Raw genomic sequence first — 24,061 nt, 5'->3', positions numbered from 1 at the left:
TCATTTATAAGAGACAAAAGCTGGAAAGCAGCCCAAGGGTCCGCTGGCCAGGGAAGAGTTAAAATGTGGTGTGTACATCTGATGGAATATTATTCAGCCTTAAAGAGAATGGAAATTCTGAAACATGTTATAACACTGAGGAACCATGAGGATATGATGCTCAGTGAAATACACCAGTCACAAAAGGACACATACTATCTGATTCCACTTGTGCAAGATTCTCTAGATTCCAGGAGGAGTCCAATTCAGAGAGACAGAAAGTACGAGGGTGGTTGCCGGGGCCTGGGGGGCACCAAGGCATGAGGTGTTATTGTTTAGCGAGCGCAGAGTTTCAGTTTTGGAAAATAAAAACGTTCTGGGATTGCAGGATAGTGATGTTTGCATAAGACTGTGAATATACTTCATGCCAAGGGACTGAGCACACAGAAACAGTTAAAGTGGCCAATTGTATGTGAGGCATACTTTAGCACCGTCTTTTAAAGCAAAAAATAAGTAACTAAGAGGAATTACAAAAGGAGAAAGAGGAGGAGGAGCAGAGGCAGGGGAGAAGGGGAGAGCCAGGACTCCTGGCAGGCAGAACTGGGAGCCTGGTGTCCCAGTAGACATGCTTTTGGAAAAGTGCAAAGGACATTTTGTATTCAGAGCAGAGTGAGTGGGAAGTGGACGGAGAAACAGAAAGAAGTGCTATGGAAGAGGGGATGGGAGGGGGGACCCTGAAGGCAAGTTTGCCCCTGTGCGAAGATTTAGAAAGCAGGTTAGAATCTTTACTCCATGACGTGTGACTCTTGCACAAACAGGACCCTCCCCACACACGCAGCGCCTTCGCCTTTTGCCTTCGTGTGAATGAGAGATAGGGCACTCCGTCTCCTTCCTGGGCAGACACAGCCTCAAGGATGAGAGGCTTAGGAAGTAGACGGTATCTCTGAGGGAGTGGGGATTTCGACCCCTCCCTGGCCACAGGGCCCAATGTCTTCATACTGTAAACAACTTACCCAAATGTACCCAATGGCCTGGGTACCAGACACTGTGCTGGGCTCTGTAGAGTTTTTTGAGCTATGGAAGTTCCAGTCTGGAATACTTTTGAAGCATCCAGTGTTGGGAGGATTATGGGGGCAGAAGAACAGAGGAGAGGCAATCAGTTGGACAGCATGCCCTTGAACTCCGTGCACTTCGCTTCTATGGGCCTTTAAGGCCGGAGGCAGGGACACAGAACGACAGGAGTGAGTGGGGCTGGGCCCTGGCCTTGCAGACCCTATGCAAGTCAAAGGCACAGGGACGTGGAAAGACCACACTGAAGTAGCTGATCTGAGGTCTAGGCTGGGGATGCAGCCTGGCTTGACTGGGGAGGAAGGGGCCTGAGGAGAGCAAGTAAGCATAAGGTGCTTAGTCTGCTTACTCCTAGAGGAATTGGCTGGCTGGTAATACGGGTGGCCCGAGGCAGTGATGCCTCTCCGTACTAAGCCTGGTTCACAGAGATACATGGTCAGCCGTACTGATTGTTTCTGCATCATTCCTTGGGCAGGATGCCAACAACCAATTTTAACTAGAGGTTGTCTCACCGGCCCACTGAATTTGGTATGTTCTGCCTTTTTCACGATTGACAAAAGATAATGATCTCCAGCCTATACGTGTCCTGAGGTAACAGATTTTTGGGGTTGGGGAGACCAGGGTTCAAATCTCAGCTTTTAGCTCTACCATTTAGAAGCTGCGTAACCCCGGATAAGTCTCAAGTTTCATTATCTGTAAAATAAATTCAATTACACCATGCCCCAGGAGTTTATAAAGATTGAATGTATATAGAACCTAGCACAAGGACTATAAAGATTAATAAATGTTCGGTAGATGTCATTTCACACACACACTCTTTTTGGAAGGTCTACCTCAGTAAGGCCAATGGGCTGGGGCAAGGCAGTTGGGCTGGCTTCTATCTTTGGGCCTGCAGAGACCCATTCTGCTTGATTTGTCTTAGGTCTCTTTTCTCCCTTCTGGTTCCTTCCCCAAAACCACTGAGCTTAGAGATAGGGTTGCCTCTGCTGATCAGGGCGGGGCCTTGCCGGGCTTTTGCGCCACAACTTGTAGACTCCTGACCAGTACACTGTAATGAGGTGAGGGACCTGTAATGGGGGGGGGGGAGTACACTGAGGGGAGTTGAGGGACCTGTGGTAAGGGGGAGTACACCGAGGGGAGCTGTGGCCACTGAGGTAAAATGGGTACAGTGGTAAAAGGAGATCCACTGTGGGGAGGAGAAGTGCTCTGGTAGGAAAGCGTGGCCCTCCATATTCCTATTGGTCTTTCCACGTCTACTCTCCCACTCTTAAATTGAACGGCTCCTGGACAGGGTCCGTTCCCTAATGGATCTAAAAATGCCACTCTCCAACAGACACCACTCTAAGAAGAGCCCCTGAACTCCTGTCCCGGCTTCTCCCAGTCAGCCCTCCTTGCTGTGGCACAACGGTCCATTTTGTACGGAGCCCACTTCACCGGATGTGGTCCTGGCACCGAATGTGGCCTGACAGATGGAGGAGTCCAGTAATGAGCACACACGGGTTGGTTCAGCACATGTGCACTGAAACCTCCCAGGCGTCACCCGCTGTGCTAATCCCCAGGGACGCAGACCTGAATAAAGACTCGTCTCCCCTCACGGCGCTCCTGTGGCGGGGGACGTAGACCTCCCGGATTCACCTGAGCTCCGGGCACTCCCAGAGGCTTGAACAACATACTCAGAGCACAAAACAGACAACTAGCTCTGCCTGGGAAACTGGTGGTGACCTCTGTGGTGGGCTTTGAAGGCAGAGCGGGAGTAGAGAATCAGGGACCAGGCATTCTAGGGTTAACTCTCCATGGTTCTGGAAGGTTCTGACCAGGGTAGGGGTGGGTGTGTGTGAACCTCTAGAGGTTCTCCAGGGACCTATGGTGCCCTTCAGATTTGCTGAAACCCACAGGGACCTCAACAGGGTGATAGGGGCACCAGTGGGGTACAGCTGTTTCCTATTTAGAGGGAGGCCGGAGGGGGTTGGTCAGAGAACGGAGCCATACCCATCTCTCCCAGTTGTAATCCATTCATTTCCAGTCAGGGAAGGAGGACGGGAAGGAGGGAGGGGAGGAGCTGGGTGGGCTGGGTCTGACTGGCCTGGCACTGGAGGGACTGGCCGTTGGGAGGGTGATGTTTATTTGACTAGGATGTATATTTAAAGGTCTCAGTTACAATGGGCTCCGGGCGCTCTTTAACAAGCTGCAGCTGTCCAGTTGCTCATTAGCTTTCCTGACATCTTCTCCGGGTGGTTCCTGGGGGAGCGGCCCCCGGGGTTGCTCCCTGTGGGCCCGGGGCCTTGGAAGGCTGACATCTTGCCCCCAGCGCCTGAGCCACCGTGATGAATGGCACCGTTGCCCCATGCAGACAAACGTCTTCCTGGAACAAGCCCTGTTTGTTTAAGACAAACAATCCCAGTCGGCTCTGGAGAAGGCTCCTGGTGGAGGCCCGGGGCTCACCTGCCACCACCTGCCACCGCTTGCCTCTGGCACTGGGGAAAGTCACCTCCAGGCCAACAGCTCTAGGTACTGTCCTCAGATGGGCCCGGAGCGGGATCTCTGCAGCAGCACATCTTAGCAGCATGTCTTTGGAGGGGATTGGAGAGAGAACTGACCCTCCGCAGAGAAGCGGCTAAGCAGACAGGCCCTGTGGGAGAGCAGGGGCTCCAGCGGCCGCGTGTCTGTTCTCTGCTGCTCTCTACACGTATCTCTGCTCATGTTCCACCTCTCGGCCTCGAGTCCCTCAAAGATAGAAAAGACCAGTTTGTTAGATCAATGGTTCTCAACCCTAGCTGCATACCGGGGCCGCCTGAGGAGCGCTTAAGAAATACGCCCAGGCCCCACTCCCAGAGATCTGCTTAAAATGGGCTTCAGAAAACTTCATTACCCCCACCCCACCCACCCCACCAAAGTCTTCAAGAGATTATAATATGCAGCCTGGGTTCCAAGTCCTTGTTTCGGGTGGTTCCCAAGGTCCGACTCTATGGCTTATTAGGCCCTTCCTTGAACATTCCTGGTTCCCTAGCAACTGCCTCCAGGAAGCCATTAATCTGCAAAATGTGAGCCCCCAGATGTCCCTCCTCTCGGACCTCCTCCTGAACAAACCCACTTGGACTGGAGCGGGAAGGGACCTCAGAACACATCTGGTCCAAACTGGCTTTAGCGATGGCAAAGCTGAGGAATCCTCCATGCGAGGGACCCTAGCCCCCATGGAAGGAGGGTCTTATCTGCAAAGCAATAACAAGGTGGGAGGTTATTCCCATCTGTAAGGAGGATGAAGAACGAGATGGAGCACTGGGATCATAATTATGCCTTGTCCTCCCACCTGGATTGCGTGACCCCTAAGAGCAGGGGTCAGAGCTCCTGTTTGGTTTTGTTATCTACCTCCTGACTTAGCATTCCATGACTGTGCAGACAGCCGCACAGACGGATGGACAGGACCAATGGATGGAGCCATCCTTGTCTGTAGGTTTGACTGTGGGTCACCTGGCCTGCCATCACCACTGTCCCTGGTGTGAATAGTGGCAGGACAGGGACTGAGGGAGACACTGAGGGAACTTGGTGGCCTTGGGACCACCAAGGACTTGGGAGAGGGCCGCTAATAAGGAGTAAGTATCCAAAGCTGGTCTTTACAGACTTACTGCAAGTGGCAAAGCCAGATTATATGCCCAGGATACTCCGCTGTGAATTCACAACACCCAAAGCCCATTGGAGCACAGCCAGAGTTTTCCCTTCCTCAGAGGTCATTTGGCCAAAAAAGCCATTTCTGCGAAAGGAAGAATGTGGTCCTGCAGGCATCAGATGGGGAGGAGAGGGGCCCAGTGGGGGACAAGGACAAGACTTAGAGCCCTGCACCGGGTCTGAGGAACCACGGATTCTTAGTTTCTCAAAATACTGCTCTCCACTCAACCAACCACCCTTTGCTGAGCTCTCCCTGGGGCAGACCCTAGGCTCTGCTGAGAGGGCAGAGGGAAAAGCAAAGGTCCCTGTCCCCAGGGAACTGACGATGGTCAAGGAGTAGAGACCATTAGGAAAAGAGCCAAGTGCTAGTGAACCCCCTAGGAGGAAATGCCTGGCAGGTTGGGGACATCAGGGATGGTGCCACTGTGAAGGGGACATTTATGCTCAGTGGGGGTTCTTCAGGGTGGGTCCCAGGAATCTGATTTCTTTTTAAAACTCACTAGGGTGTTCTGTTGTGGGGCAGGCATAGGAATCTTTTTGGCTCGTGGGTGGTGAGGAAGGCATCCTAGAGAGGGTTGCATGTGCAAAGCGGGGGAGGTGGCCCAGGGGCCACACAGGAAATGGCAACTAGTCAAATGTGTCTGGAAGCCAGTTTGTTTGGGGGAAAGGAGGAGATGCCACTAGGGTGGGAGGATGGACTCCAAATGCCTTTTTGGAGTCCCAGGAATTCCCCCAGGAAGCAGCAATCCATTTCAGTCCTCCTCCTGCCGTGCTGATTTGCCCAAGTTGCAGGGAGATCTGGTGCCGATTACCAGGTTTCGGTGCATTAAGTAATGCAACAATAAAATTTGGGTCATTGCAGCACAAAGTCCCTTTTATTTTGACAAGTGTAGTTTTTACTCTGAAGTGTTATCATAAATAATTAAATTAAACCAGTAAATGGCTTGTAGTACGCTTTGCTGAAGTAACAAAGTCTCTGTAACCCCAGACACTGAGCCGCTCCTTTGGGGGGCTTCTTGGCTCAGAAACGTTTGGGAATTTGTCAGAGCTCAAGAGTATTTGAACGAGTCAAGAGAGAGGGTAGAGCAGAAGGCTCATCTCATTTCCCTGCAGTACCCCCCTTTCCCATTGGCATGGATTCAGCTGTGCCCCCACTTGTCATCTGACCTGTGGTGGCTTGACTGGTGAGAGGAAGCTGCTCCCTAGCCCTGAACTGGCCTGGGTTGGAGGGGCCGAGGACCTAGTACACATACTGCACAGTCCTGTTTTTTTTTCTTTTCTCTTTTCATAACCTTGCCCATGCACCAGGACTTCGATAAGTAGACGCTTTAGATTTTAGTGGAGGGCTTGCAGGAACTCTCGAGACCATATAATCCTCCCCCACCCCTGTTATTCCCTTATAGACAAGGAAACAGAGGCTTGGGGGTAGGGAGGTGACTTGCTATAGCTTTGTTGGCTGATGGGTAGGGACAAGCCACATACCGGGTGAGTGGAGAAGCCCAGACCCAGAGATACAATGTGCTAGAGGGACAGGGGCTGAGAGAAACAAGTGACCATGAGGTTTGGGTGGGGGTTGGGAGCTTTTGGCCAGGCTCCCAGGGGACCTCAGGATGAGACCCTGAGGAATAATTGCCAGAGTCCTCTAGCATCCAGACTTCTGCCCACTGCATCTAGACAGTTCTTATGTAAAGCAAGGGAGAAGCCAGATCTTTCCAGTAGAGAGGGAAAAAGAGTGCTGGAGAGAATACCCAGAGGCAGCACATGTTGGTTAAAAACAGGGAGAAGTTTCCAGACCCTCCTCAAAGTGAGCAGATGGCCTTTCTCCTCTTTTCACGCACTCCGTCCCCTACCCACACTCTGCCGGCATCCTGCCTATGGGACATTGAAGCATCTGTTTCCCTTGCCCCCTTGCCCTAGGGTCTTCAACAGGTGGCAGCTGGTAGCTGTTTTGGAGAGGGGTGCATTCCCATCACCCCGCTCTTTTGGTGGTATCCTAGACCTGTAGGACCCCATGCAAGGATGTTCCATTCTTACAGCCAGAACTCCGGGCAAGATTTCCAGAACCTGGGCTCCCTCAGAGTCCCAGGCCACTTCCAGGAACTCCCAGCCTTGGGGTCGGGCCAGCTCTGAGGCAAGCATCGCAGAAGGCTATTCTGGAAGGAGGAGCCCAGCAGAATGAGGGGTCTGACAGCACACATGGCCCTTCCATCCTCCCTCACCCCCCGCCCCGACCGGGTGTTTTTCATAGTGCCTGTGTTGGAAAGGAAAGCATGTTGTTCTAACTCCACGGAACGCTGAGCTATGTAAGCAATAGACCTGGAACTTGGAGCAGAAGTTACCTACAGGGCAGGCAGAGCAACACCAGAAATCCCAAAGAGGTGGCGGAGGCCCCAAGGTTCCAAGGTGGCGTTTACCTGGATTCACACGCAGACGTTGGTAAGGTTAGGTGGTGTGGGCTTTTGTCCTGAGGCTGTGGGGGAAGGACAGTGGAGGCCTGGCAGCCTGAGTGGCCCTTCTTTCTCCTTATGCAAGGCCTCCCTCACAGGAGTATGGTTGGGGGGACCCTGTCAGGTGCTGCCTGGCTCACTGGGGCAAGGCCACCTCTTGGGCGGCGGTGGCAGAACAGGGCTGGGGAGGGAAAGGTGACCTGCATACCAGGTGGGGTCTGATACCACCCCAGAAATCCACCACTGAGCTGGGTCCTCAGGGAACTTCTGAACGGTCCTCCCTTCTGAGAACCTCTCCCTTCTGAGTTCCCATCGATTCAGGAAACTCGATCTGAGCTTCAAGGCCCAGCTGGGTACCCTCCTCTGCACCCCATGATACCCTGTCACATTCGGACCTTCTCAACTCATGTCTAACTGCTTAAGGCAATTTGCATATGACTTGTCTCTGTGCCCACTGCCATACACAGTAGGTGCTTAATAAACACAAAACACGGGGCGCCTGGGTGGCTCAGTGGGTTAAAGCCTCTGCCTTCTGCTCAGGTCATGATCTCAGGGTCCTGGGATCGAACTCTTGCATCGGGCTCTCTGCTCGGCAGGGAGCCTGCTTCCCCCCACCCCCACCGCCTGCCTCTCAGTCTATTTGTGATCTCTCTCTGTGTCAAATAAATAAATAAATCTTTAACACACACACACACACAACAAGGCATCTCTAGACCAGGCCTGATACATGAGGTCTTGGCCTGGAGGAATCAGTTCAAAGAGAGGCCAAAGAGGCCTGGGCCGCGTGCACTGCCTCTCAGCCCAGCCCGGTCACCCATCTGTCCCCTGTCACAGCAGAGCCTGTTTCCTCTTCACTGAGTAGGTCTGCAGCTACAGCATCCCATGGTCCCAGTCAGTGCCAGAGCTCACCATACCCTCCTCTTTCCCCCCACCCCCCAGAGATGGCTTGCTGGGCCATGTGACAAGGAGCCAGCAGAATTCATTTAGTGAAAAAGGATTTGATGCTTCACCTCCCGCTCCTCCAGCCAGGCCAGAGAGCTCCTGGGTCCCCCTCCTGTTCTCCTTCCCCTCGGGCCTTTCACCCCCGTAATCCACAGAATGGGGAGCGGTCACGTGGACCCCCAGCTCTCGACAGGAAGCTGTCGGCACCACTGGCTTGCAGGGCCCGCTCCCTCACCGCCTGGAAGGCAGGCTGCCTTCCCCCAGCCCAGCTCACTGAAACTCAACCCCTCTTTCCAGCTGCAGCAAGAAAGAGCCCCAGGCCCGGCCTTCCCGGGGGACCCTGCAGCCTGCAGATCTCACGGTCAGGGAATTTTCCCTGTGCAGTGTTCCAAGCCGGCAGAGCCTCCAGCACAAAGGGCAGGGAGAGACAGCAACCGCCTTCCCTGCTTCACCAACCTCTCCACCCTCCCTCTACTCCCCTCCCAGACAATCCGGAGGCAGGAGAGACCCAGTGGACAGAGGCTGTTCCCTGGAACCCGGGGGCAGGGGAGTCCCAGAGGACAGAGACCATCCTTTCTAGGGAGACTGGAGCCTTGGGAAGCCATCCCTGGAAGGGCCCGGGCCCAGATCATTTTGCAGCAGTTCCCATTTCTTCCAGCTCTCAGGCCCACACCTGCTCCTCCACCACAGGGAGGAAACTCACGCTTGCCCTGACGTCCCAATGGCCATGCTTGGCAGGCAACCTGTGTCATAGTCAGGCCTGCTCAAAAAGGCCTCCCATGATCCAGACAGAAGGGGACTGCCGCTGGGCAGTGGGGAGCCACTGGTTCCAGAACTCGCTAATCCCCTGATCTGGAGAAAAAAATCTATACACAAAAGGAAAATTGGGCTTTTTATTGTTGTTCCTAAAAACAGACTCTTCCTCAAACTCAGCTAATAAACTGCTATTAGGCAATCCTGAGAGCAGTCCAGAGACAACCCCTCATCCCCGATTTTACTTTCTGCAGTTTTCCATTAGCCACGGTCAGCTGTGGTCAGTTTGGAAGCAGATGACCCTCCTGACGACCCTCAGAAAGTCAGAAGTGGCCTGATGCTAGGTCACCATGCCTACAGTGCCCGGATGTCCTCCATCCTGCTTCATCTCATCACGCAGGCATGTTGTTACCTCCCATCACCACAGAAACAAGGGTGAGTACAGTCCCAGAAGATATTTAGAGAGAGACCACATTCACGTAACTTTTTACAATAAAATTGTTCTATTCTGTTATTACTTAATGTGGTTCATCTCTCACTGTGCTTAATTTAGAAGCTAAACTTTATTACATGTATGGATAGGAAAAACCTAGTATCTGTAGGGTTTGGTACGATCTGCCGTTTCAGGCATCCATGGGGGTCTTGGAATGGATCCCCTGCAGATAAGTGGGGGGACTACTGTATAATAGAGCAGAAAGATCTGGAAAGCAAGGAAAGGTTCAAACCCGAACTTTACCACCTTAACTAACCATGTGGGTGGTCCAGCTGTAGGGACACCCCAAGATGCAGTACACAAAAAACAGAGCCTCACCTCTCTCTCCTGTAATAGGGGACTACTATTATTTGCCTCCGTTCACCTAGCAACCAGGACGAGCCTACTATGTGCCAAGTCTGAAGTCATTTGCTGGACCCTGAAAAATGACAGGCTTTCCACCCAAGGGGTCACACCAAATAACGTGTGTGAAGGTGCTTGGATAACTGAAATGTTGAATTAAATAGATGAGGGCCAGCTGTAATGATCTCATTAACGGCCTGTGAACGAAGCTGCGAAAGCGATTCTTAGAGTCCTTAAAAACAGTTTTAAGTAAACCAGACTTGTCTCTGTAATCTGGCCTGCACTATTTATTTGCTTAGCAAACCATTTCTTCATAGATAGTGCAAAAGGAAAGACTTCAGACCAGCCTGAGGCCGACTTTATCCCAAATTCAAAGTCAGTGGGGTCTGAATTAATTAGGTCTTTCTGTAGCTTAATGTATAAACCTGCGCTCAGGAAATTTGGCCTTTAAAGCAGGTGCCCTTTCAAATGAGGTGGGTTTCATGTAACTATTTTAACTTCAGCTCCATTACCCTTTATGGGCTGCAGAGGCAGGGGGAGGGGTGCGATGTGGTGGAAGTCTGCTCCCGGGAGTGGGAAACCAAACCAAAAGGAGGGTAAAAAAAAAACACCAACAACAGTATTTCCCAACCGGTAAATTCACACTTGCTGCCATGGCCTGGGGTCTCCTGCAGCCCCTTGAGGGCAGGGGCCACGGTTCCCAGTCCTCCTTATGGGGCCTATAGTTGCCTGCTGGCGTCTCCTTCTTCTTTGGACTTTTCCCCCAGCCCAGGTTTATTGAGGTATGAGCGGCAAATAAAATCGTGTATACTTCAAGTGTACAACACGGTGATCTGATATACATTGTGAAATGATTACCACAGGCAAGTGAATCAACACATCCATCGTCTCATATAGTTTCTTACCTTTTACGGGGAGAGAAGGCCTAAGATTTACTTTCTTAGCAAATTTCAAGTATACAGTCCTGGATTATTAACTATAATCTCTGTGTTGTGCATTAGATCCCCAGGATCTACTCATCTTATAACTAAAGGTTTGTACCTTTTTTTAAAATATTTTATTTATTTATTAGACAGACAGACATCACAAGTAGGCAGAGAGGCAGGCAGAGAGAGAGAGAGGAGGAAGCAGGCTCCCTGCTGAGCAGAGAGCCCGATTCGGGGCTCCATCCCAGGACCCTGAGATCATGACCTGAGCCGAAGGCAGAGGCTTTAACCCACTGAGCCACCCAGGTGCCCCAGGTTTGTACCCTTTGACCCACAGCCCCATTTCTTCTAAATCCTAGCCCCAGCAATCACTATTCTACTATTTCTAGGAGGCTGACTTTTTTTTTTAGATTGCACCTATGAGCGATACCATGCAGGGTTTGTCCTTGTCTGACTTCTTTCTCTTAGTATAATGCCTTCTACTTACATTTATGTTATTGCAAATAATGGGAACTCTTTCTTTTTTATGGCTGAATAATAGTCCATTGTGTATATATATTATATATTCTATACATCTGAGGGGTGTGTGTGTGCGTATCATATGTTCTTTATCCACTCATCTGTCAGTGGACATTTTATACCATGGCTCTATTGTGAATGAAGAGGCAATGAACATGGCAGAGAGCCCAACATGGGGCTCGATCCCAGGACCCCGAGATCATGACCTGAGCTGAAGGCAGAGGCTTTAACCCACTGAACCACCCAGGTGCCCCAGTCATTCTAGTTTTAATCTTGGGAGGAACCTCCATACTGTTTTCCTTGATGTCTGTACCAATTAACATTCCAACCAACAGTGCCCAAGGATTCCCTTTCCGACACATCCTGACAATACCTATTCCTCTGTCTCCGATAAGAGACAGCGTATCGGTTGGGAGATGAGATCGCATTGTGGTTTCTTTTCCTTAAGATTTGATGTTTAAATAATCTCTACACCCCATGTGGGGCCCCGACTTACAACCTTGAGATCAAGAGTTGCTTGCTCTACCAACTGAGCCAGCCCAGCGCCCTCACTGTGGTTTTGATTTGTATCTCCCAGATGATTAGTGATGAATGAGGGTTGAGTATCTTTTCACATAACTGTTGGTTATTTATATGTCTTTGAAAAAAAGTATCCAGGTCCTTTGCCCATTTTTTTAATTAGGTCACTTTTTTTTTTTTTTTTTTTTTGGCTATTGAGTTGTGAGAGTTCCTTATTTATTTTGGATATTGGCTCCTTTCTGGATATACGACTTCCAAATATTTTGTCCTCTTCTGTAGGTTGTCTTTTCATCTTATTCCGTGTTTCCTTGCTGTGCAGAGAACTTTTAGTTTGATGTTGTTTTGCTTGTTTATTTTTGTTTTGGTTGCCTGTGATTTTGGTGTCAGCTTCAAAAACGAATTGCCAAGACTTACAAGAAGGCTTTCCTCAGGATGCCTGGGTGGCTCAGTGGGTTAAGCTTCTGCCTTTAGCTCAGGCCATGATCTCAGCGTCCCGGGATTGAGTCTCACATTGGGCTCTCTGCTCTCTGCTCAGCTGGAAGCCTGCTTCCCCTGCTCCTCTCTGCCTGCCTCTCTGCCTACTTGTGATCTCTGTCAAATGAATAAATAAAATCTTCACCAAAAAAAAAAAAGGCTTTCCTCTAGGTTATCTTTTAGGAATTTTACAGATTCATGTTTTATGTCTAAGTCTTTGATCCATTTTGAGTTGATTTGTGTGCATGGTGTCATAACGGAAGGGTCCCACATCATTCTTTGGCATGTGGCTGTCCAGTCAGACTTCTCATTCTGGCTGGTGGGTCATCTCCAAACTCCCCAGCCATCAGGGCTATCTCAACCACTGGGTCACAGGACACTCTCTCGCTTAGGAACCTCTTGGCTAATCCTGAAATAACTCCAACCCCCACCCCTAGGTCTTTCCCACTGCCTCTTACTATCTGCCCAGGGGGATTCCAGGTCAACTGTCCTTTTTTTTTTTTTTTAAAGATCTTATTTATTTATTTGACAGAGAGAGATTACAAGTAGGCAGAGAGGCAGGCAGAGAGAGGGGGAAGAAGCAGGCTCCCTGCCAAGCAGAGAGCCGGATGCGGGGCTGGATTCCAGGACCCTGAGATCATGACCTGAGCTGAAGACAGAGGCTTAACCCACTGAGCCACCCAGGCACCCACAGGTCAACTGTCCTTTAAGCCAGTCCAATACTGTAGCCACTAGCCACATGTTGAGCCTTGTTGTCAGTCTGAACTGAGATGTGTGGAAGGTGTAAAATACTCACCAGATTTGGTAGACTCTGTCTGAAAAGGGTCACATAAAAGATCTCATTTATAATTTTTATTTTTGATTACATGTTGAAATAGTAATATTTTGGATGTACTGACTTAAATAAAACACTATGAAAATTAATTTCACCTGTTTCTTTTTAATTTTTTTAACGTGGCTACTAGAAAATTTGAAATGACACATATGGCTCCTATTTGTGGCTCCCATTATATCTCTGTTGGACAGGGCTGCTTTAGGACGTCATGCATAAAAAGTGCCTGGGCTGATGTCAGCGACCTTTCTAAACCTCTCCTTCCCTTGGTTTCAAATGGGATTCAAAGTACCCGCTTCTGATGATCCTTGGGAGAACCTAGACGAGCTGAACTGTGCAATTCCCTAGCATAGCCAAGTTAACTCAACGAATGCTGAGCTCCTTATCTTTCCTTTCCACATCTCATTTCAAATACCTCAATTCTGGAGGCATGGAGATCTATTTGGGCAGTGTTTTGTTTTGTTTTTAAGATTTTATTTTATTTATTTGACAGAGAGATCACAATTAGGCAGAGAGGCAGGCGCAGAGAGGGGGGAAGCAGGCTCCCTGCTGAGCAGAAAACATGACACAAGGCTCCATCCCAGGACCCTGAGATCATGACCTGAGCCGAAGGCAGAGGCTTAACCCACTGAGCTACCCAGGCGCCCCCTACTTGGGCAGTGTTTTAAAAATACACCTGGCCCTGGGCCTCATTCTGGCTTTATGACTGGGCATCTACATAATTTCAAAGTCCCCCCAGCCCCAGGTAATTCCTATGCATACCCAGGGCTGAGAACCTCTGTTCTGGGAGAACTGTTCACTCCATCACCTCTCAGTGCTCTGACCCCTTGCTTTATGTGGCTCCCTTGTAGCACCTTACATGTGTTTTGTGCTACTTTCATTATAACCAACATTGCTGAAAGCCTACCAAATGTCTGGCACTTTCCATATATTGTCTCTAATCCTTACCACAACTCTGCAAGGTAAATTAGATTAACCCCATTCTGCAGATGAGGAAGCTGGGGCTTAGAAAGGTTAAAGTAACTTACTCGTTCAGTAAGTGGAGGGAAGCCACGGAGAAGCCTCCCACCCAACTAAGTCTGACTCTGGACTGGGAGCCATTGACTGCCTGCCCACACTGACTTCATTTAAATTCTTCAGTAACGAGAATATAAGCTTCTGGGCACAGGGATGCTTTCCTCCCGGTTGCAACAGGACTTATGATTCATTTGGTAAGCCTTGGTAGGTACTGAATAAACCTCAGGGTGTGTGAGAGCAGTCCTGAGCAGATGACTGAGCGGGGCTGGGCCCCCGCGTGGGGATGTTTGGGGTCTGTGCCATGCTCCAAGCAGGGGGCCACAGTGTCTGGGGGCTACCTTCCCCAGGCAGGCCCCTAACAAGTGCAGGAAGGCTCTGGAAAGGACCATAGGCCCAAGGGCCTGATTTTTGTGATTCCTGGGTTGCTGGCAGGAGACCCTTCCCATCCCCACGGCGCCTCCTCTGCTAAAAGGAGCCCCCTACCACACCCCACCAAATCTGCCACAACCGAGGGCTGCCTGGATTTTCTGGACCACCTCTGAGTCTATATCATTTTATTCTTTTCAAAATAGGTGGTTTATGAAAGGCTTGGTTAAATGTGATTCAAGCTTTCTACTTTCGTAAGACTTCAAACACAAACATGCTTAAATCAGACGCCGAAAGCCTTTGTCTTCACTGACACGATGGACTCACCTGCAGCCATGCAGAGGACAGACCGACTGCACGGCGATCTGGGAAGAAGACTGTAGTATTATGACAAGTGGCAGGAAAAGCCAGATGCACATTCTGGAAATGGCATAATGACAATTATTGAAAGTTTTAAAAATAAAGAAGAGGTGGGAGATCAGGAAAGGAACTATGAGGGAATGTTACTGGGGGTTGTGTTGTGGTGGTGAAATTACAGATAATCCTTTTTCTTCTATGTGCCAGATTTTCTGCAATATGTCTGCATGACTTTTATAATAAATGGAAGGAAAAATTCCTTTGGAGTGACCCATCCCAACACAAACCATAAGTATGATCTGCACTGTTTTTCATCCTCTCCTCAGTCCAGGCCGCCCCATCCCTACCCCTTCCTGGGAGGTGACACGAACAGAGCTGGGGACATGCAGCAGGCCACCCTGGAGAGCTGGCCAGCCCCTTCCCTGCGATGAGGGCTTGGGCACCTTTCTCTGCAGCCAGTCTGGGAGTGAAAGGCTGAAGGGCTGTGTCCTCCTCTTTGAGAGCAGGGTCCTTTGTCCTGCATAATCTGATTCCTGTTATTCTGCAGGAAGAGAAGTGGAAAGACCTCCTCCAGGAACTCCCGGGTGCCTCCCCCATGTTTGGAGACAAGTCACCCTTGACGTTTGTCCCAGTCAGGCACAGGGGCAGAGCCGCCTTGAGGTCTGAGCCTGGTGTGTGCAGGGTGGGCCAGTGTCCAGAGGTGCATTTCCTGAGAGCAAACAACCCTCCTCTCCTCTTAGGTTCTCGGCCCCCCACATCCCGGGGTGCCCACCCAGAAGCTAGCCCAGCCCACCCTGCCATGTTGGGCCAGCCCACAGAGAAGCAGGCAGTGGATAGAGTGGTTCTGAGCTTTGGGCCCAGTCAGACCTGAACCAGACCGGTTTTGTCATTAACTAAATGAGCCATCGGAGGAAAATGACATCTGATCAGAGCCTCCTCTGAAAAATGGCGCCCTGTCTGCTGGGACTATGATTAAGGTTCAGGTGAGAAAAAACGGACAGAAGCGTCTGTCACCCTGGCCTCTCCTGAACTGGGCTCTTGGGGTATGGAGAGGACCTCGGGGTTGGCCCCTCTTGGTGCTTTGCTCTGAGGGCCCTTCCTGTGGGGCCAGCTTTGGGGAAGTCATGTGACTTCAGGTGGCCTCCTTACCACCTCCTTCTCCCTTTCTTTCTGTCTACTTGGCTCTGGAGGAGTGAGGGAATCCCTAGGGAGAGAACCTCACTCTTTTTTAGGGGATTATAATCCCTGCCCTCTTTCTGGAGTTGGATGAGGATGAGGCCAGAGCTGCCCTCACTCTGCCCCTGGCCCCTGGCCGCCCCACACTGGAGGATCGGACAGCAAGAGACAGAGACTCCAGTCCAGAAACATACATGGACTGTGGAGGGGGGGGGATCTTCTGAGGGACAGTGGCTGTTTTTATAGCACTTGCAGTTCTGTAATATTAATCATAATAATTATCATTATTGTGTAGCACTCTCTAGTTTGCAAAGCGCTTTGTCATACCTCATCCTAGTTCCTCCTCTCAACAAATAACCTTGTAGGCTGATACTGTTATCTTCATTTCACAAATGAGGCCACTGAGGCCCCAAAAGAGTAAATGATGAGAATAGGTAGGTGGTAAAGCAATGTCTCCTGACGGAAAACGCTGGAAAGTAAACATGGTAAATGGGGTGGAGGGCCGTGTTCGATGACACGTCTCTTGGGGCCTCTTCCTTTGTTTTGAGTCCCTGCACATGCCAACAGGAGGTCCTTTCTGTTCTCCCTTCAGTCGAGAAAGTGTGAATCTGATTTACATGGAGGTGGGGAAAACAGAGGGGGAGGGGAGGTAACTTTCCCCAGGTGCTGGGTGTGAAATTAATAAACTGAGAAGGCAGACGCCTCCCTGCCATGGGTGGTGCTTCAAGCATAGGGGGGGTTTGCTGGCCCCACACCTGGGCCCTGTTAGGTGGCCCCACCAGGACAGGACCCAGGCCTTCCCACAATGCAGCCACATCCCTGCAAGAGAACAAAGTTCTCCTTTCTGGTGCACCGCTGGCCCTGGGGGTAGAGAAATCTCTGGAAAGGCTTTCCAGAGAGCAAGACCCCCCCACAGTGCTCAGAAGGATAGGAAAGGAATCCCTTCTTCCAGTTGTCTCTCGTGCCTGGGTCACGAGCCCCTGTCTTCTACCTGCTAGGATGGGGGTGGGGGGAGGGGACAGATTTGCTAAGAGCAAGTGAGAGCTGCTGGCACTTGGCCAGTCCCCATTACCCTGCCTGTGCCTGTGGAGAGAGTGGGGGCCCAGGGCTCCCCACCACCTGTGAGGCCCAAACCCCGTGACAAACTCTCGCTTCAAGAGCCTTGACTTCGACATTGCTGTGAGGTTTCTGGTGGGGTGGGGCGAGAGATGGTGGGGTAGGAAAGGAACACGGGACAAAGTGTCCCGAACCAGCCGTCACTCACTTCGGCCACTGCTTGTCCCTCTGCCTTTGCGCCTGTGGTGGGACTATTTCGGGCATGCGCAGTAGGAGCCCAAACATCCCCCTGCCGTGGGCCGGCTTCCCAACATGAAACCCTAGCCCAGAGGCCCCGGGCCCTTTCCCGGGACAGCAGGCAGGCAGGGCCTCACACCAGTTCCTGGAAATTTATGGCCCTGCTCCCCGCTCTGCTCCCCGCTCTGCTCTGTGCCTCTCCCAGAGATGGCTCCAATCATAAAATAAGGCATTCTAATAACAGTTACCATTTATTGATCACCCACGGTAAGCCAGGCAGTGCGTGAGGCATTTCATTTCTATCCTCCCATTTGTCACCCCCATGTCCCGTTTCTTCTGTGCCCTGCTTTGGATAGAGGTATGCTATGTAGAGAACCTGCATGTTGTTCCTCGTTCATTAAATCGGTTACTGATGGATTCATCTGTACATCTATTAGCCTCTGTCATTTTCAAGGGAAAAATAGACTTCAGTTATAGTGTTTCACCTTGCAGCAAACCTCCAGAAACCTCCGTCTGAGCCAGGCTGCGGGTGCCCACAGCGAGCAGGACCTCTGCAGACATGCCATCCACAATTCATAAGCATCTTTCCGGTCCCAGCTGTTCTTTGCATCAAGGAGGCTGTATTTTAGATGTTTCTCTGGCTTTTCTCACCCTTGCTCAGCAACCGAGGACTTTCCTATCACAATTGGGGCAGGGGGAGGGTGGACATTTTGGGTCCAGCTACAGACTGACGGGTCGTGGGGGCCTTGGCAAGCCTTCCTCTCAGCCACTGGGGTCCTGGGACGCTGCCCCTGCAGGAGCTGCCAGGAGAGTGGAGGGTTTGTGGGGAGGGCTGTTGGTGAAGGGTGGGAATGGGGAAAATTCCTCCAGCTGGTGGCAGGAGCTGGCTAGCCAGAGGCCTTTTTCACGGCCCAATGCAGTGCGGCTCTTGTGTTTATGAGCTTTGTGAGATTTAGATCGCTCTGTATTAGCCACAGGTTTTTTGGGGTCACATCAAAGGTTAGAAAGCCGTGGTAAGAGTTCTTTCCCCATGAATCACACTTCCCAAAAATGTAATTCTCTGAGAGGAGCCAGCTTGCTTTATAGAACTGACAGGAGAAAGGGGATAGCAGGGGGCTCCTGGGGGAGTTTTCCTGAAGAAACCTCTGAAAAGCTGGACAAAGGAATTCTCAGAGAGGAGGGGAGTGAGAGGAAAAGAAACCCCTATAGGGACCCTGTTGATGGACTAATCTTTGGGGATTGGGGGAGGTGGCACAAAGGCCTCAGATGCTGCTGGCCTGGAAGGACTGGGCCCCTGCATTGCTCAACTCCAGGGAGCGCCCCAGCTTGTACAGTGCACAGCCACACATGACAATCCTATCTTTTCTTATTCTCTCCTTGATGAATTGGTTATCTTTTTAAGGCTGCCAAAGAATCTTCTAGATGGTTATAGAGTGTGATTATCCATGTGCTTTCCTGTACCCATTCCTAGCCACTTCGTAATCAGGCTTCTGAGGACAGGGCCCATCTCTTGTAGCTTTTGCTTTCCCATCTGGCATGTAGGATATACTCCTTACATACTCCAAATACATACTTACATACTTACATACCTACAATACATACTTACATACTCCAAATACATAAATATTGTTAAAAGTGTTCCTCTAGCATTTGGGGAATGGTATGGCTAACTCAGAAGAGCTTTGATTTCTTTGAAGAAAAAAATACTATCTAAATATACCCACTCCTTTAAGACCCACGTTGACCACTACCGCTTTAGGAGGCTCCCTTGAGGAATTTTTGTCCACTTAGTCCCTCCTTCGATTCTCAAACACTTATCAGTCCTACCTCAGGCACCAAGAGGGGCTGTCCTTGAGAAACTCAGTCGTGATGGGGTATCAGATATGCACACTGTTCTTTACGGTGGTCAAAACTGTCAGAAGGGCCCATACAAGTCGTGTGCAAGGGTTACAAGGCATAAGGATGAGAGTGGCCCATGGCTGTCAGAAAGGCAAGCTCTACAGGGCGGATGGGGAAGGGGGCAGGGCTTGGGCAAGAGGCTGGAGAGCAGACAGGGAGGGAAAATGGCCTTTGCTCTGCTCCTCTCTAAGGCTTTGGCTCTCTCCAGCATAGAAAGGTTAAGGGTCTATTCCAGAGTCACATAGCTGGTAAGTGGGTCTCACATCCGATTCTTTGGTTCCATATTCTGTGACCACCATCAGGCTTTCTGCTTTGGAGCCTAGGCCTTATAAGGTATCCATCCAAAAGCCCTCCTAGTTTCCCAGAGTATTCGATGTAGGAGGAGGCCTCACTGATGGGTGTGGGGCTTATTCCTGCATCATCCTGGGGACCTAGGCAGGTCTCCTTTTATCTGCAGTTGCCCTGTTAACAATCCCGCTTGCTCCCAGCTCCTTACTTGTCTCGTTCAACAGTTTGATGCTCTGCTGACCTACTTAGCAGCTCTCATGCTCCCTGCTTTGTTCCCCAGGACCTGCCTGGCTATCTCTCTCATGGTGGACTATTTCGGTTTTGAACCCTGGAGCACCTGGCCTCCAGCTTGGTATGGGGCACTGGGGGCTTCCGTTCCTCTGGACCTGGGCACCTCAATCCACCAAGCCTCCTGCAGCGGTCGACCCCAAACGACATCCCAGCACCCCTGCTGCCAGATAGCCCCAGCCTTTCCCTCTGCCGAGACTCCATCTCCTCCCTCATCTTGCCAACAGGGACACCACCTGTCCCTGCCCACTGCATTGCAACGGGAGAGAAGGCTTGTGTTCCATAGCCAAACAGACCTGCTTCAAACCCTGCATCTGCAGGTTTTAGAAGTTCCTTAACTTGCCTGAGTCTTGTTTTCCCATCTGTAAAATGGGAACAATACTTCACAGAAGTGTATGGACACTATGTGGAAATGCTCAGTTCTGTACCTGGTACATGGCTTAGGAGGGAGAGCTGATTGCAGCTACGGCTTATAAAAGCGCTTCAACGGCTTTTTGCCTCAGCTTTGTCTCTCCCAAGCAGAGAAGTTAGGTGTCTACTCCAAGGTCTCCTGGCTGGTCAGCAGATCTCAAACCTGATTCTTCACCTCCAGATATTGTGACATACCACCATCTCCCTTTCTGTGCTGGGGCCAAGCCTTGATAACCCGTCCATGCGTTGGTCCTGGGTGACCCTGAGGTGTGCAGAGAAAGCTTGAGTTTGCCCATCTTACAGGGTGGCAGTTTGGGCTCCATGCAGATAAGTGAGTCGCCCACATTTGCACTGCTCATCCGGAGGGAACTGGGTGGGAGCCTGTTTTGATTCTGCATTCTGGGACCTCAAACCAAATCTTCCCACCTCTTGTCCTCCACTGTCTTGGTATCCAAGCCCTCTTCTGAGAAAGTCCTCTCTCCCCAGTGCAGAATACCAGTGAGGCTGGTCTGGCTCTCTCCGTGGCCCCAAGCAGAGAACGTAGGGAAAGGACCTTCTAGACAGGTCTCCAGCGCTGGAGCTCTGGGAGCTGAAGAACACTGCGCGTGGAGCCCTGGGAGGGAGGATGCTGCTGGTTGAGATGCGCTCTTCACGCCCATGAATCAGCCCAGACTCTGCTCTCCCCGCACCCCAGCCCCTGGCCAGAGCAGCTCTGTGGCCAGTTGGCTGCTGCCGCCCAGCCCCCAGCCCCCAGGCCCGGCAACGGCCAAGGCTGGCAGCCTCGTGGCCACGCCGCTCGCTGCTCGACTCTGCGCCTCTCCTTCTCGGTTTATTCCTTCCAGATACACAGTTGCTGCTTTTTATTTGGATCACTTTTCTGCGTTATGGTATTTCAGTTGTTTTTCCAATCCCTCTCCCCTCCCCGGGGCCGTGGCAGGATTCCTAAGAAGACTAGTTTTTGGAGAGAGCTGCGAGCACATCTGCTCTCTAGCTGCAGCATTCCAGGAGGGCCCCGTCAGGGGCGCTGGTCTTGGGGAGCCAGGACACGCCAGGCCCACGGAGGCTGGCGCGCAGGGTCCGGCCCCCTACCCCCAAACCCGGTAGTCGAGGCCAGTAGCGGGCAGGAGCTCTGTGGCAGGCAGGGCTGAGCCTCCGGGCCCGTGGGTGCTGCCAGAGCCCTGGAGCCACGGCTCGCCAACGCCTGGGCCCCGCCGGCTGTGGCTGCTGGCGCCCTTGGCTCAGGTCTTTGTATGCCAGACTTGGGGTGGGAAAGAAAGCAGAGCCTTCGAAAATGCCCTGGCCTCTGTCTCCTCTTGTCAGCAGCTCTGAAGGGGCGAGGGTCCTTGTCCATGTGGTGTGGTCGGTGTGAGAGTCGGCAGGGAGGGTAGGAGCACCCTGCCATGTCGTAGAAAGGGTGGTCGTGGCTCCCCTGCAGGCTTGGAAGTTACGGGGCTTGGATTCATTCCTGTCCTTCCCACGTAGAGCTGTGGGCTCTGGGGCAAGTTAGTGTGAAAGCGGAAGTAGAACATGTCTCCCTCCCAGCAGCCTCGAGAGGGTTCATGGAACTGAGACAAGAAAATGCCTCCTGGCACCTAGTAAGTGCTCAATAAATGTTTTAGTTATTATTATATATGCAGGGGGGTAGGTATGGAATTTGGTAGATCTGGGATTGCTTCTTGGATTCTGGAGTGTGAGAATTGCCCGGGGAGCTTGTTAAAAGTGCTGGATTCTGGGCCTCAACCACAGAGATTCTGATTCAGCAGGGCTTGGGCAGGCTCAGAATTTACTTTTTTTTTTGAAAGATTTATTTATTTATTTGGGAGCCAGAGAATGAGCAGGGGGATGGGGAGAGGGAGAGAGAAAAATATCAAGCAGACTCCCCACTGAGCCGACATGGGGCTTGATCTTAAGACCCTGAGATCATGCATGACCCAAGCCAAAATCAAGAGTCCAGCGCTCAACTGACTGAACACCCCTCTTCCAGGCACCCCCAGAATTTACATTTTAATCCAGAGGGCCTGGTGATGTTGGGGTCTGCTCTGGAGTCGTTGGCCGTATCTAGTCCTTGGTATCGTGGGCTCTGGTGCAGCCACCAGCACAGCTCTGTCAGTGCGCCTAGAGGCTGGATGAAGGGGTGGAGTGGGAAGGAGCCAAGACGTAGATAGGAGCCACCCCACGCAGAGCCTAGGCTCTACGGAATGAAGGTGGTTGGGGTTTTAAGCAAGGGACTGACACATTGCAGCTGAGTAAGTTGGGTCGGATCAGCCTGGTTTACGAGCCCAGGGCACAGCAGACGGAGAGGAACATGTAAAATTGCAATTTGCTCCAGGCCAGCGTGGCAGAAGGGTCTATGCCCTGGAAGCAGAAGCTGCGGTATCTGGAGGGACAGAGAATCCCCCACACTGAGCAGCTGCGCCAACTCCCTCCTCCCTCAGGCGCAGCATCAAGCTGTTGGCAGAGCCTCCAAGCCGGGCTGGGGCTCCAGGAGCCAAGCACCCTGTGGACGAGCCAGGCCCAGGCCAGACTGGAGGGCATGGCTTAGGAGAAGACTCGGGCTCTGGCAACTCATCCGCTCAGGAGCCTGCAGTTTCTTGATTTATTTCTCTCTGCTTTCTCTCTTAGCAAAACTCTTGCAGAAGAATTCTTTGTTTTGACTGAGCTGGGAAAAAAGGAGGCAGGCTGTGTTGAAGCCAGTTGCCTGCTCCGGGTCGGCGGGGGGGTGTTGGGGGGAGGCTAGGGAAACCGGCTGCAGGCCCATGAGCCTGAGGTCACCCCTCCAGGAGCAGGCTCCCCGGGGCAGCTCTGAGAGCTGGGGGCCCCTCCCCTGGGATCTCCTTCCAGGTGGTGAATTTGATGTGTCTGTAAGTGCATGTGAAGCTGAAGGGATGAGTGTGTGGTATGTGTGCACGTGTGTGTGTGTAGACGTGCATAGTTTAGTGTTACATACGTTTGTGCTCATTCAATTCATTTACCAGCAGCCATGAAGTATTTACCAAGTGTGTCCTCTGTGCCAGATGCCTTTCCAGATGGCTGGGATACATCAGTGACCAGAATAAAGATCCTTGCCCACAAGGAGCGTACGTTCTACAGGGGTTTTGTATGTCTAGAGGGCACGGATGGGTTTGTGTGTGTGTGAGTCTGTTGTGCATTTGTATGTGAGAATGAAGAAGAATGCATGAGTACACAGGCAGATCTGGGTCAGGAACCCTCTGCCATTTTCCAAGCACGTGATCCTGGGCCGAATGCTTAATTTTTCTGAGCCTTAGTTTTCTATGAAATGGGAAAATAATGTCTTTGTCTCACAATTGGTTTGAAACTGAAGGTGAAAATACCTAGAGAGCTCTAGGGAAAGTGCCTGGCCTATGATGGTTGTCAAGTGATATTTTTCCTTCACTTCTTCCATGGAATCGGAGGAGATGCATCTACATGTGTCTGCCAAGTTCATGTTGGCATCTGGGTGAGGTCCGGACATGTGGGTTCTCCCCGAGTGAGAACCTCTGTCCCTTGGAGTGTATCTTGTGCTGCGAAGATGTCTTGGGTCTGATTAAAGATGCTGGTGTTTCCTTTCTAAGCAAGACAGTCTGCTGGAGATTAGGGAAAGAAAGGCTACTAAGTCTGGAAATCCCATGCATTGGCCCAGTTAAGTCTTGACTTGGGTCTGTCATGAGTCCTTCCAGCTGCAGTGTGACTCTGTTGTTTGAAGTTCTATTTTGTTTTTAAGATTTTATTTATTTATTTGAGAGAGAGACAGTGAGAAAGAGCATGAGAGAGGAGAAGGTCAGAGGGAGAAGCAGACTCCCCATGGAGCAGGGAGCCTGATGTGGGACCCGATCCCAGGACTCTGGGATCATGACCTGAGCTGAAGGCAGTCGCCTAACTGAGCCACCCAAGTGCCCTGAAGTTCTGTTTTTAGTGCACACAAAGACCGTTGGCCAACACTTCCTTGACACCCAACTGCAACTAACTGCAGCTTCTCTTTCTCCAGTTTCGTGACTCCCTGGCCATCCTG

The sequence above is a fragment of the Mustela lutreola genome, chromosome 2 (assembly GCF_030435805.1).
Source record: "Mustela lutreola isolate mMusLut2 chromosome 2, mMusLut2.pri, whole genome shotgun sequence".
Taxonomy (NCBI): domain Eukaryota; kingdom Metazoa; phylum Chordata; class Mammalia; order Carnivora; family Mustelidae; genus Mustela; species Mustela lutreola.
The sequence above is the reverse complement of the archived record's forward strand: the minus strand, read 5'-3'. Positions refer to the sequence as shown.